Below are 15,289 nucleotides of genomic sequence, written 5' to 3'. Positions count from 1 at the left end.
TTTCTATTATGTTACTATTATTTTATCACTTTTGCTTGTCTAGGTTAAGGTTTAAGCTGGTCATGGGAGCCGAAAATGGCAGAGAAAGCCCCATCATGAAGAGGACTTGAATGGCTGAAGTCCCTTCCAGTTTCCACTCTGTGTTCTACTGCTGCTCTCTGAACTGATGGCAGGATGAATTCAGGGCAGGACACAGCCTGGCTGCTGGCAGCTGTGTTGACTGCAGCCATACATGTGAGACTTCCTGCGAGGTTAGGACACGGCCTTGGGAATGATGCTGGCAGCTAAACCACGGGCAGGATGGCACAGTGCAGTTACCCTGTTGCACAACCCTACCTGCTTTCCAGTTAAAGCTATGGGGGATCTGCTGCTCTTCCAGCCCCAGAGGCAGGCTGGGGAGAGTAGGTGTCCCATTAAAACCCTTAAAATCACACATCAAAGCAGTGGAAAGAGAGGATCTGAGGTGCCTTTTTGAGAGTGATCTAGTCAGAGACTGGGAGAGGCAAAGTCCAATCCAAGTCCTTCTGTCACAGTGAACCAATAATAGATGCTTGTTGTTTCTGAGATGTATGGCTGTTGCATGCTGCTGATGGCCTTTTCTCTGAACACTGTGCTTCCTCGCATGGCCAGGCAGGCAGGAGGCTGGGGAAAGCATGCAGCACCTGCAGCAGCACAGGTAATGTTGGTTCAGGCCCTGCTCTGTAGTGAGGGAGTTGGCTTTCACTGTAATGAGGACCTTTGGCTCCATAGTATATGCTTTGTGGAGTTGTCATTAGTGGTGACTTCTCTTTAGCAGTGAAACAAATGAAACACTTAGGCCTGGAGGATGTTTTTTTTGGCTCCATCCACAGTAAATAATATCTCTGTCATTTCTCTTGCCTCCCCAGCTACAGGTCTGAGCTGGTCCCACAGCACACATTGCATGTTGCTGTTGCTCTGATGTGTCTCCGTATTCAGTTTCTAACACAGAGGACTGTTCTCTGCTGAGTGATTTCAGAGCTCTTTGGTGATGCCTAAGTGTAAGATTTACATGAAGATTTCTGTTTAGTTCAGCTGTGGGCCTTCCTGGGTCACCCAGAGGAGGACTTCTCCCCTGGGTGACCCTCAGCTGGAAAAAATGGGCATGTTGAGGCCAGGGAGAGGGCCTAGGGGGCAAATCTACACGGTAGCCTGGTTGTGGGGATCACATATGGTCACTTCTCACAGGCACTTAGCTTAAATTTATCACTGGGCAGAGCATCCGCTGCTGTTCATGGCTGCTTCTGCTGGCACTGTTCTGATCCGTGCTCCCATGCCACCAATGGAAAGCTGCTTCTGTATTTAGTCTCCTGTCCACACGAAGACGCTAAGTGGGATAAAAGGCCTTCTGGGCAGCCTGTTAGCATTTATCTGATAAAAGTCAGTCTGCCCCACATGTGAGCCAATCTTCCACTGCAAGGCTCCAGTGATACAAAGGCAGAAAGCTGAAACCTAAGCTGTACTACATTAGCAGCTCATCGAGCTTGCCAGCCTTCTGTCCTCACTGTGCCAGTGTAAATCTGACACACTTCGATGGGGAATTCAAGGCGTGCCCAGACTGGGTCCTTGCTGAAAGCAAAAGCCAGAGAAGGGCTCTCACTTCTGAATCATAGAATCACAAGGTTGGAGAGGACTTGCAAGATCATCTAGTCCAACCGCCCTCCCACCACCACTGCTACCACAAGCTTCTAAACCGTATCTTGTAGTTCCTCATCCAGACACCTCTTGAATGCTGCCAGGGGAGCTACAGTCCTGTCAGCCTGACCTCAGTACCAGGGAAAGTTACAGAGCAAATCATTTTGGGTGAGATCACATGGCACATGTATAGTATCCAAGGGTCAGGCCCAGCCAGCACGGGTTCATGAAAGGCAGGTCGTGCTTGACCAGCCTCATCTCCTCCTACGACTGGGTGACCAGATTGGCAGATGAAGGAAAGGCTGTTGATGGCTGTCTTCCTGGACTTCAGCAAAGCCTTGGACACAGTCTCTCCCAGCATTCTCCTGGAGAAAAATGGCTGCCCGAGGCCTGGACAGGTATACCCTTCTTGGGGTGAGGAACTGGCTGGAGGGCCGTGCCCTCTAACAGGTAGTGGTTAATGGAGTTAAGTCCAGTGGTGACCTGTTTCAAGTGGTGTCTCCCAGGGGTCGGTACTGGGGTGCATGTTGTTTAATATTCTTTATTGATATCCTAGATGAGGGGATTGAGTGTACCTCATAAAGTGTGCAGGTGCCACCAAGCTGGGAGGTGGTGTGGATCTGCCTGAGGGTAGGGAGGCCCTTCAGTGGGATCCAGATAAGCTGGATTGCTGTGCTGAGATGAATGGGATGAGGTTCACCCAGGCCAAGTGCCGGGTCCTGCACTTTGGCCACAACAACCCATGCAGCGCTATGGGTTGGGGCTGAGTGACTGTATAAATCTGAAGAGGGTGTGATCTCACCCAAGATGATTTGCTCAATAACTTTCACTGGTACTGAGGTCAGGCTGACAGGCCTGTAGTTCCCCATATCCTCCTTCCTAGCTCCTCCCCATTTTGCAGGGGTCAAGTAGCCCAAGAACATCGCCTTCACCTTCTCTGTGATGAGTGAGCTACAGTTTCCACAGAAAGCCCATCTGGATGAGATGCCCCTGACTTTATTCCGCATGGCTTTGATTCTGTCTCCCTTCCCTTTCTGCGCCATGTTGGCAGTGCAGCTGCAGAGCTGGGGTAGAAGTGCTCTATGCACTGTTTCCATGGAGAAATCCCTCCCTGAGGACAGAGCAATCTTTGCACAACAGCAGTGGTCTGAAGCATTGCTACCTGAGTTTAGCATTTGCTTCTTACTCTGACCTTCACAAAAATTGTAGCTAGTGACTGAACTACACTAGCTAATTCCTATTAGCCTAAGTTTGGTACACCTCTGCTGGTTTTGCTGGGTGCCTGCCAAGCTGCACTGGCTGGGAATTTGCTTCTGGGATTGCCTCGTGTTTCTCCATGTCTCAGAGGCACAAGTCTTTGTAGGCACACTGTTAATTCAGGTGTAGGTCAGGCACAGACCACACAGTATATTCCACCGAACACTGTGTGCAGAGTTACAAGGTATTTAACTTTCAGCCAGACGTAAGTTATCTTTATTAAATAGCTGTAGAAACGCTAGTGGTTTTCTAACAGGCTGTAGTGTTCATTTCCCCAGACTCTACCCTCTTAAAAAAAGAGCTGCAGAGACCCGGTCCTGACTCTCCCATTGCCTGTGCATGCAGAGCTCTGGCCAAACAAATGCAGTGCAGTGGCCTAGGGAAAGTGCTTCCCTTCAGCAGAACGGGTCTTGCCCCATGATACTTTACCAGATTACTGGAAAGGTTTCCCACTCTTCCTCCTTTTGTGTGTGTGTTCAAAAATCTAAATGAACTTCCCCTGAGGAAATGCCTCCTTTCTGTGTCCACCAGGGCAGAGGATGCCACTGTCTCAGGAAGTTGGTTCTGATGGGAATGCAAACACAGGGACAGGGCACTGACATGTGCTGCACTGGGTGACAAGCAGGATGGAGTTTCACCAGGTGTATTGTACCAGTAGACTATGTGAGGTTATTTTTCCAGTGTCCAGCTGCAGATGCAGCATTGTTGACAAACTCATTGCCAGCGGCTTCTCCAAGGGCTGCTTCCCACCTATGGGATGCTCTCAGCCTGCTCCTGTTCCTGCAGCCATGCTGAGCAACCCCTGTGCTTGCCGTTAGGCCTGGCTGAGCAGGGATACCACGTGCCCAGCAGTGCAGTCTGTTTTGTCCTTCAGCTCCTTCCAGATCATCGTCACAGTGTTAGAACTCTGTTTCTACTGATGAGTCCATGATGTTATTTCCTGCAACGACATAGCACCAAAAGTGTTGCTAGGCAGAACAGCTTTGCCTTTGCTATCCATCGGTACATGAGATATGCTTTCCCCTCAGGGCTCAGCTTCTCATGCTGAATGCTTGTCTAGTGCACTGAAGTGCCTTCAAACATTTTTATTTCCTGTCCTCCTTGGCTTTACTTCCAAAAGCACAACATCTCCAACTAGAAATAACCATCGGCTTCGCAGCACTTCGCAGTGCTCAAACAAAAAAGTTACAGTGATGTGAAAGGGAAATTCAAACGTCAACATCAAATCCTCAGACACCTTTGAAAGGGTTTCCTGTTTTTCCAACCCTTTAGGCCCAGGCGTGGGCTTGGAGCTTGCTGGGAGCTTGCTTGCATGAGTCGGGCTTGTGGCAAGGATGGCATGTCTGCACGCAGCTGCCTTGGGAACGGGAGCCGAGCTGAGAGCAGGCTTCGTGCTTCACATCACATGCCTGAAACTTCCAGAGCTTCCAGAAGAAGGGGCTGCCCTTCATCTGCCTGTGTTGGGGATTGTTTGCAAACACAGCATGTATGGCTGCTTTGGAGCTGGGCTGAGCAAAGCTGGTGGTGTCAGCACAAAGAGAGATTAAGTGATTGTTGAGGAATGTCTTTATCTCCATCCTGCGTAAATACAGATTAGAGAGAAAACATTTTTCTTACAGCTGCAAGTTGCTTCTGCAAATGAGAGGAAACGCAGTGCTGGGCAATGTTGCACGGTCAGAGCTGAGTGTTGCTGCAAAGCCAGAGGTGGACTCAGGCAAATGAGAGCAGGGAGTCCTGTTGCACCCACAGCCATCTCCATCGGCAGTGCCAGCAATTTGTCTCCTATGTGAAGGTCTCTGCAAGCATCAGGGTTGCAGGAGCCTGGGGAGGTCCCTGGTACGTGGATTGTATTGGAAGCTTGGTATATATGGAGTGCTGGCTCTGATTATGTTGGGGTTTGGTTGATAGTTGGACTAGATGATCTTAGTGGTCTTTTCCAGCCCAAATGATCTATGATTTTATGATTACTTTCCATGATAACTTGTTCTGTTCGAGGGGATGGCTAATTCTGTGCATGAGGCCTTGAATTCTGACTGGAAGAGGTGAGCTGTGAGTACTATTGGAATGCATATACTGTAACATCCTATATTCCAATAGCCGCCTTCTTTCTCACAAATAGGCCTTGAGAAACATACAGACCAGAGTAAATATAAATTAGTATTCATGCAATGAATGAATTCATGCAATGAAAAACTACTGCAACCACAGAGGAGAAAAGAGTAACGTTTTCCAGGGGCTGAGGTGCAGAAGTGAACAGAGCAGGTCTGTTACCTGCTGGGATGGCACCCAGCCCACATCCCCTCACTGTTTACTCTGTAAATATTGATTTCCCAATGGGAACAACTGTTGCACAGTACAGCCAGAGTTAAAGGACTGCTCTGAAATAAAAAAAAAAAAAAAAAAAAAAACTGCCTGCGTGCTTCACTTCTGCAGCATTCCTGAGACAAGGCTGTGTTTTTATCATCTGCAAACCCAGCTGCATCTGCTGTGCCAAGCTATAACTGGAATCCTGACTCCCTCATTACAACCTCCATCAGAGGAGCAAGCCAGCTTCCATAGGGTATAATTTAAGTTCTACCCAGCACCGTGGCTTTCCCAAGAAAAAGATAACACTGTGGAGCGTGGGGCTTGATGAGGGGCTAACCCAGCTCAGCTGCTGCAAGAGGACCTGCTGCTGCATGTGTGCCTTAATCTTTCCTAAAAGTCGCTCGAGGCCATGGACTTCCATAGCTGCTGGAGATGAACCCTGTTAAAGATTCTCTTTGTGTGCACAGTGCAACCATCAGATGCCTGAATCGTATGCTCCTTTTGTAGCTGTTTCTTTCAGGAAGGTCATTTCTGCACCCTCTGACTTCAAAGGGAAATACTTGAAAACAGAGAAATAACAGCAAGGCTGGGCTTCTCTGCTTCACTGAGGACCACTAGCAAGAGAAATGTTTTCAAGTTCCATTGCATCTGTTAACGGGATTCAATTAAGCTGGCAGAGATCATAAGCATTTAGAGGGACATCAGCCATCACTCTTCGCTACCCAACAAAATCTTTGTAATCTCAGTGGTCATAAATCACAGTGGTTGTGCTTGGGAAGCACTGTGCATCATAACTCATCACTAGGGCTTAATTCAGCCTCCCTCAGACACCACTGTACCCCGTAGGCCAAGGTCTTGTGTTGTTGGTACACAAGAAAGGAGTGTTTGAGTGCCTATTGATTATGTCTGTTTTAATTGAATTAAAAATAAAAAGGTTATTTCCAAAACAGATTAAATGTTGCAGAGAAAGCGTGCAGGTGGACTTTGAATATCTCTAGAGAAGGGAACTCCACCACCTCTCTGGGTAACGTGTTCCAGCACTCTGCCACCCACACAGCAGAGAAGTTTTTCTCACGTTCACATGGAGCTTCCTGTGTTCCAGTTTGTGTCCCTTGGCCCTTGTTTTTCTTGAGTTTCCCAAATGGGAAATTCTCTTTATTCCCACCTCTTGAATTTCCCAGATGGCCAGACGCTTTCTGAAGCTCTGTCAGGGGAGGCCAAGCTATGAGGCACTTGAAGGTGCTTTTTCCCCTTTCAATTTCTAATTACATCCTGAAATCAGGCTCCTTCACCGCATATTGGCCAGCTAAAATAGTCACTCCGTGCTGACTGAGATTCTGGAAAATGTAGGTTTACACGTGGCTCTTTCAGCACCCTCTGGCAAGCCAGGGAGGAATTTCATTCCTTGTGCTTCATTTCAACACATTCAATATTGACTTTTTCATTCCCTAATGATGAGGGAACTGGAGAAGCAGGAGGGACAAGGAAGGAGGTTTGTTCCTCTTTCTTGCTTTGCGAGTTGAGCAGAGGAGAGTCATTCAGGCCTTGGCAGGGTGATGGTCATTTGCTCCTTTGTCCCACTCAAGTAGCCATTTTGGTGAATCATGGAATCATAGAATGGCTTGGGTAGGAAGAGTTCTTAAAGCCCATCCAGCCCCAACCACTGCCATGGGCTGGGTGCCCTCCAGCTCAGACTGAGCAGGGCCCCATCGATGGCCTTGGGCACCTCCAGGGATGGGGCACCCACAGCTCTGGCAGCAGTGCCAGGGCCTCACCGCCCTCTGAGTAAAGGATTTCTGCCTAACATCTAACCTCAATCTCCTCTTTTAGTTTAAAGCCATTCCTCCTTGTCCTGTCACAATCTGCGTGGTAGGTTTCAGTAATTGTGACAACAGTGGGTCACCACCTCTGGTGCAGATTTTAGTGAGCAAGGGATGCAGGCTCTTGTTCATTGCTGACAAAGATGCAGAGCTAATGGTAGTGACTATGTTGGAAAGTAGTGTTTGAAAGCTGAGAATTTGCTCTGTCAAATAGCGTTACCGTGCTCTTTGCATCTGTTGTATTTTCTATGGAAGTATGTAGAAGGCATTACTTTTGGAGTGACCTATGAAAAGAAAACAATCTGATGATTTCGGGAGGCTTAATTTACAATTCGAGAAGTCTGAGATTAACAGTGCTGTGTATCCAGGAGTCTCAAACAGCAGTAAATTATTCCCCCTCTTAATTTAATACAAAAAAAAAAAAAAAAAAAAAAGGAACAAGTTAAAAAAAATATCCCCATCTTCCAGCCCACACAAGCTCAGTGTAAAGAGCAGTTCCCAGCGAGGAAGATGAGAGGGCCAAAGCCAACCATTCCCAACCAGTCCCACCAGTTGTGCGTGTGGCACCAGAGCCCTGCAGCAGGGATCAGGGCTCTGCCAGCCCCTGGCAGCAGTAGCAGCAGCTCAGGGCCATGAGCAGCCCCCGCGCCCTCCGATGAGTCAGGCTTAATGAGGGAGCACACCTTCATCTGGTGCAAGCAAGCTGTGTCATCTCAGTTTTACCACCATCAGTGATGCATCCCGCCCCAAGCCCTCCCCAGTAATCTCCTTCTCTTATTTTGTAAACACAGAATAAAAATAATTTGCTTGCAAGTCGCCAGCGGATCACCAGCCTGCAGCTGGAGCTGTGATGAGTAACGCAGCCTGCTGTGCCCCAGCCCTGCCAAAGTCCTCATTTGGGTAATTCTACGTCTTCCTACAGGTTCTCCCCAAGGGAGATGATGAGAAGGGAGCTGAGATCCGTCTGGGGTTTGTTTTGAAAGTACTCAGTCAATTGGGTGTAAAAGGGTGTGCAAAATTGCATTAGGAATGATTGCTGCACACCTGTCCGAAACCAGAAGTGGGAAGGGCTGAGCTAGAAATGAGCTTGTCTGCTGTAAGAGGCTTTGTGCAAGGCAGGATGCCTGGCTCAGAACAGCGCTGAGTTCTCTTCCATGCTCACAACAGCTCTGAATTAAACATTTGTAAAATCTAAGCTGACTGCAACCCGCTTTCAGCCTGAAGTCATGTGGAAGCTTTCACATCGGGAGCAGCAGCAGAGTGAAACGTGGAGCTGTATTTCTCACGTCCCTCACATTCTTTGTTTTTCTTCCAAGCTGATTCGCTGTGGATTTATTCCAACAAAAAGGGTCAGCTCTTCAGAAGGAGCAGATAGATCAGCCAAAATGAGCCAACACCGCCTGTTTTCAGCATTGGCTCAGGGCAGCTCACTGTGGGCAGTGGAGGGCAGATTCTGGGTGAAGGATCCTCCCCATGAGAATTAGAGAATCATAGACTGATTTGAGTTGGAGGGGACCCTTAAAGACCATCTGGTCCAACCCCCCTGCAATGAACAGGGACACCCACAGCTCCATCAGGTGCTCAGAACCCCATCCAGCCTGACCTTGGGTGTCTGCAGGGACGGGGAGCTCACCACCCCTCTGGGCATCCTGTGCTAGTGCCTCACTGCCTTTTGTGTAGAAAACTTTTTCCTTATATCCAGTCTAAATCTCCCTTCTTTCAGTTGGAAGCCATTTCCCCTGGTCCAGTCACAACACACCCAGCTGAAAAGTCTGTCCCCTTCTTACTTACAGCCCCTCTTTAGCTCAGGTTGCTCTTTACCACACTGTGCTCTGGCTCACAGAATATATGTAATACTCAGGATATGATGCCCTTTTCTATAGCCAAGCTCATACTGAGATCAAGCTGGAAAGGTACTTTTTCCCACACAGCTACCAGAAATGGAGAGAGGAGATGGAGGAGCAGCCTGGAGCCGAACAAAGGGAACAAAAGGAGCTGTTCTGCAGGCAGAGGCTGCTCTGTTCTTGGCCACGTTTACATGGATAAAGAAGATCAAATGAGAGCCTGCAAAGCTGCATGATGATAAGAGGAAAAAAGTATTACAATGCTGTTCTGCAGGCTGTGCTGTGCTGTGATTATACAGCAATTCGTCCAGCACAGCTCCCCGGGGCCAAGATGCAGTCAGCAAACCCTGCACTTAGACTCATGGCTTCTCTGCAGAGCCACAGGAGTGGCTGATAGCATCCTGGCAGCTCCAGCTGTGGGCAGCCCTGAGCAGGGTGAGAGCTACATGGCCAGTCTGGCTGCTTTTCAGACAGAAGAAGGCTGAGCACGTCCCCTGTTCCCCACACTCTGGTCTGGGACAAGTCATTGGGATGCAGCCTGAGTCACAGGAGGGTTTTGTGCTGCTGCGTTCTCCATAGATATCTCAATGGCATAGCTGGAGCCAAATTCCTAGACCACCACGTTGGGTGGTGACAGCCAACTCTTGGATTACAGAGCCCAGGTAGGATATGAGGGAGTGTACCACAGGAGAGAGATGGGGATGCCCCTCCTGTGGTCAGTAGGGGGTGCAAGTGTATGTTGGTGTCAGCCAGCTTGCCCCTCCTTGGCTCACGAGAGCATCACCTAGGGGCAGTGCTGGATGGCAGGCTGCTGGCAGCTCCAGAAAGCTGGAGCTGGGCTGTCTTAAGTGCAGCAGTCCAGGAACTGTTATCCAGAGCTGTTTCCAGGCATCTCTGCTTGATGTGGACACAGACAGCAAGCAGACAAAACGATGCGCATTCTCTGATGTATTCCATCCCTGGCTGCTCCTGGGCTGGGCTGGGTGTGCTGGGATGCATGGCCAGACCCACAGCTTCTCCACTGGGGTTTTTCCAGGCAGCTGCAGATTGCAGCACTGCTGACGCAGGGCAGCTCTTGATGGCACCGCCAGATCGCTCCCTCCATCTCGAGAACCCAGTGTTTATTCCAAACCCCAGGGATGAGGCTGTGCTTTGAGAGTTTTGAAAGATGGATGGTTGTAAACATCCACGCCTGGACACAGGGAACATTTCTGAGTGCATCCAAAGGAGTCTCCAACCTCTGCTTCCCACCTGCAGAATGGTGGGCACCACCATTTCAAAGAGATGGACGGAACCTAACAACAGCACCAGTGTTTATAAACAGCCTCCAGCCCTAGCCCTTCCAAAGGAAGCTGTTTTGAACAGCAAAGAAACACACATCAAAGGTAGCCCACAGCATCTTCTTGTGTTGTTGGGGTGTCACAAACACATCACAGGTGTTGCTCCTGGAGCAGGAACCTTTCCTTTTTGGGGTTGCTCAGGGCTCCTCTGATGTTCCTGGAGCACCAGGGGGTAACAGGGAAGCGTTCACTGCCAGAGGCCATGGGTTCCAGGAGCCCATGGGCAGAGTGAGCCAAAAGAGCCAGCCCCATGTTGGTGCCTCCAGTCCCAACTTGGATGTGTGCTGATTGCATTGTGGACACCTGATTGCCAAGGAAAGAGTGGAGGGAGCAAAGGGAGAGGAGAGCCCTGTGCCATAGAGGAAAGAGACCACTGCATTTACTGAGAAGATCTGGATGTAGGCAGGGTCAACTCCTGGCTTGCATGCTGGGGTCATCAAGGAAAGGGAACTCATTCACAACCATCCTCTGCCATGATGCCTACTCAGAGGAAAGTCATGGCTAAGTGATTTCATCAGAGATACTCTTGGGCAGCCCTTTCAAGGCTGACACAAACCACTTCTTGTAACCAGCCTGGCTTGCTGGGCTGCCAGGGTCTTGTTATGCCCCATGCCCAATTGTGACCAAGGGCTCCCTGTACTTGCTGATGAGCAAGGCCAAAGTCAGGAGCCCATGCAATTATTGTTAAATGAGTAATTAGTGGAGTCTAATTTATTTTTAATGCAGTGAGCTATGCCCTAGGTGCTGGCTGTCACTTGGCCAGGAGCGGAACAATCTGTCCATTAGAGGCTGGAATGGCTCAACATCCCCAGTCCCAACCCCTACCCATCCCCATTCCCATCTCCATCCTCATCTCTATGCCTATCTTCTTTCCTGTCTCCATTCCCAACCTCATCTCCATTCTCAACCTCATTCCCATTCTCAACCCTAGAGCTCAACAACCCCTTGCCAAAGCCCTAGGACCACCATCTCTCACTATTAGCACCTGAGGAGGTGACCATAGAGACACGCACCTTCCTGCAGCTCATCAGCAAGAACACATTTGATCTGAGATTGTTCTTACATGGGATCTTGTCTTTGCCAGGGCTAAAAACAGCGTATATTGTCTGCTGAACCAGTATTACTGTTCCAGTGGAAGCTTTGAGTGCTCTGGACTTAGAGTAAATAAATAATGTAGAAAGCATAATATTGAGCTAATAAAGCTATTATCTGGGAAGATTGCAGTCTAATCTCCAGTGCAGTGAAGATAATGAGTGTTGAATCATGCCCGGAGCACCCAAACTAAGTGGCAGTGGTTTTGATAAAGGATAGCAGCAGATTTTGGCTGTGACCCTACTGTTTGCCTATAGGTTTCTGGGGAGCATTGTGTCCCTATGGTGTGGGTCACCAGCAGAGCTGGCTCAGCCTCATGTTCTCATCACCTTCACCTTGAGCTGATCAGGGAACCATCTGGCTTGGTTGCACCAGTGTGATAGGGATGGGGATGGGGCTAGGGGTGAGGGTAGGAGTGTGGATAGGGATAGGAATAGGGATAGGGATAGGGATAGGGATGGGGATGGGGATGGGGATGGGGATGGGGATGGGGATGGGGATGGGGATGGGGATGGGGATGGGGATGGGGATAGGGATGGGGATGGGGATGGGGATGGGAATAGGAATGGGGATAGGGATGGGGATGGGAATAGGGATAGGGATAGGGATAGGGATAGGGATGGGGATGGGGATGGGGATGGGGATGGGAATAGGGATGGGGATGGGGATGGGAATAGGGATAGGGATAGGGATAGGGATAGGGATAGGGATAGGGATAGGGATAGGGATAGGGATGGGGATGCGGATGGGGATAGGGATGGGGATGGGGATGGGGATAGGGATGGGGATGGGGATGGGGATGGGGATAGGGAGCGGCAAAGAAAGAGGGAGAAGGAAAGGGAGAGGGAGAGGAGGGAGAGGGAAAGGGAGAGGGAGAGGGAGAGGGAGAGGGAGAGGGAGAGGGAGAGGGAGAGGGAGAGGGAGAGGGAGAGGGAGAGGGAGAGGGAGAGGGAGAGGGATGGGGATGGGGATGGGGATGGAAATGGGGATGGGGATGGGGATGGAAATGGAAATGGGGATGGAAATGGAAATGGAAATGGAAATGGAAATGGAAATGGAAATGGAAATGGAAATGGAAATGGAAATGGAAATGGGGATGCTGAGCTATTCCAGACTCTGCTGAATAAGCTGAGCCATGGCAATGGCTGTATGTCACCAAAGGGGTTTGTCAGTGTTGCCAGCTCACACTACTGGCAGGAGGGGGCTGCTAAATGCATAGCTTTGCAGCCATCACCATGAACAGCCAGCAATCCCCAGATAAAACCAAACAGCCCCAGACAGATTGAGGATACACAAAGGAGCTGACAGCCTCTGAATCTGGCCTCACATCAATAAATTGTAACTTGAATGCTTTTTTTTTTGACTGCTAAGAAAACAGCTACTCAGAAATTCTGGTGACTTGCTTGAAAGTGGGATTTTGAGAAGGAGCGAATTGCTACACATCACTCCCTAAATCCTTGTAGAAAATCCCAGCCTTGAGCTGGAGAGCATTGCAGAAGAGCGGTACTTGAACAGTCTGTAGAAAATAAAAATATCTCTGGAAAAAAAAAAATGCCAGCAATTTAAAAGCAATAAAAACCTACCTTATGGAGATGGGGATGGAGTAGGGGATGTGTGAGTGAGCAATGGGAGTAAGGAGCTGCGCTTGGCAGGCCTTTGGTACTGTGCTTGTGGAGATGCTGGGGTCAGGGCAGCTGCAATGCGTGTGCACAGACCTGGGCAGAGCTGGAGAGAACTATTTGCAACCGACAAACAAGCTGAACTTGCTGAGCCCTATCGCCGTATCCCTATCTGCACAACCATAAAAAGCGGGAAGGGGGAGATAAATCGGTGGAGAGATTCTTGTGAGCTCATAAATCCCAGTGAGCCCCAGCGCGGCTCCCAGCCCTGCCTCCAGCACCGTGGGGAGGAATGGGGGGGGGGGGGGGGGAGGTTTGTTTGAGCAGCGATGGGGGTGCTGCAGCCTACGGCTATTTTCGGGTGCGGTGATTTGAGCACCTCTCCGGTATCCAGCTGATCTTCCAGAGGGGCCGGGGGGAGCCCGATAGGCGAGCTTCCTCGGGGTGATCGCTGTGTTGCTTTTGCAGACTCAAAGGTTTCCCCTTGGAGCAGTGCCAGCCGGCTTTGGGAAGAAGAATGGGTCGGATACAAAGGGGTTTTTTTAAAGCCCATTAAGTCGCCTCGGGGCTGAGCTCACGTTCCCACCGCCTGGGCGGTTGGTGCAGGGGGAGCGCCTTCTGTTCCCATCGCCTCACCCAAGTGGGAAAGTTCCTGTTCCCCCACTTCCCAGCCCTGCACAGGGAGGGAAGTCGCCCAAAGGGAGCTGGGGGTTCTTCTCCAGGGGGCTGAGTGTGCCCTGAATGTGTCCTTTGGAGAGATGGAGGTGTGTCAGAGATGGCAGAAAAGGTGACCTCATGGAGTGACACCAGCCTGGGGGATGTTGTGTCTCTCGCCATTCCGTGGCAGAGTCCCTGTCCCTGTCCCACTTCTTGCACAACCATGATCTGTCCTGAAACTTGAACAGCCCAATAGTCCCACCAGCGCCTCTATGCTTCAGGGCTTCTGGAGGCAACAACCAGCCCTAGGAGTCAGCTCTTACTCATGCTGCCTCCCTGGAAAATATAAGAATGGGGTTAGTAATGCAGCTGTGACTAAGGAGAATGCAACTGGTAAGGTACCCGCTGCTGCCATTGTGGCCAGGATTTCCCTGTCTGCTGGCATGGAGACTGCCTGGTGCCACCAGGATGGGGACAGAGCCCTGATACCAATCCCAGAATATCCCTTCATGCCAGGGGTGATGCTGTACTGACATATCAGATCCATCCCAAGTCCTGTTCTTATAAAGAAATCCATTACCTGGACCTAAGAAAACCACAGAGATATTTTGAAAGATACTGAGAGCCCTCAATCTGTTTACACGGCCATCACGGGGCAGGGAAATGTTCCTGCCGGTGCTGGTCGCTGAGTCTTCACATTCCAGCTCAGAGGAACAAAACCTCTTAGCTCTGCACTTACCGGAGACGAACTTGAAGTTGTCTGGAGTCAGGCGCTGCAAAAATGTAATGATGCAGGAGAAATAAGAGGGACCAAAATAGCCAGCAAACACAGATGGTCTCGTGATGCAGGGTGCCCGGCCAGATCTTGGGGTGCTGCAGGCTCTGGGTGACCCTGTCTGGGTCACTGAGGACAGACTTCCAAGAATTGGCTAAGCCAGACAAGTCATCATTTTGCAAAATAACATAGGCAATTAGAAGACTGAATCATATCGAAAATTGGGGGGTGTTTAAATATTTCTAGTGCATCTGTAACCTTGATGAGGGCTCTTAATTCCTGTCCAACAAGCTCCTTTCTTCACTGGATGAAGACCCAGGAGCGAGCTGCCTTGTGCCCCAGCAAGGTGATGGAGGCTCACCGCAAGCTGAAGGTGACGTGACTCTTCCTCACTCCATCTCTGGGGCACAGCACTCTCCCAGCTCTGAAGATCATTTCCACCCCCCATTTACACTTCCTTGCCCCAACTTGAGGTTTTTCGTGGGATTTAAATGATGCCCTCTTTTTCATCAACCCACTCTGCAAAGGCAACAAATTCAGCTCCTATTATATTTTCCCTGTCTGCTTTGAAACAGGGATTTGTTTTTGGTCTGGCATCTTTTGTGGCAATTCAGTGCAAGAAAAGTAACTTCCAAGGACAGGACCTGTGGGAGGTGGGGGCTGTGGAGCAGCATCCCCAAAGTGGGACCTCCTTGTGCTCTGTACAGCACGCATTTGCACATGGTCATTGACGCAAAAGGGAATTTGCTTACAAGCAAATTACAAATTCTTTACAAGCTTAAGGACTTTGCAGAATCAGACCTAAATCCCAGCAGCAGCACAGCCCCAGCCATGCCTTGGGAATGCGTTTATTTTCCTTTTGGAGGCTGCAGAGGATCATGCCAGAGCTGTGCCTTCCCTGCCAGCAGCCGGCAGCCACTGGGGG

This window comes from Phasianus colchicus, chromosome 5 (assembly GCF_987193195.1).
Source record: "Phasianus colchicus chromosome 5, bPhaCol1.hap1.1, whole genome shotgun sequence".
Lineage (NCBI taxonomy): Eukaryota > Metazoa > Chordata > Aves > Galliformes > Phasianidae > Phasianus > Phasianus colchicus.
The sequence above is the reverse complement of the archived record's forward strand: the minus strand, read 5'-3'. Positions refer to the sequence as shown.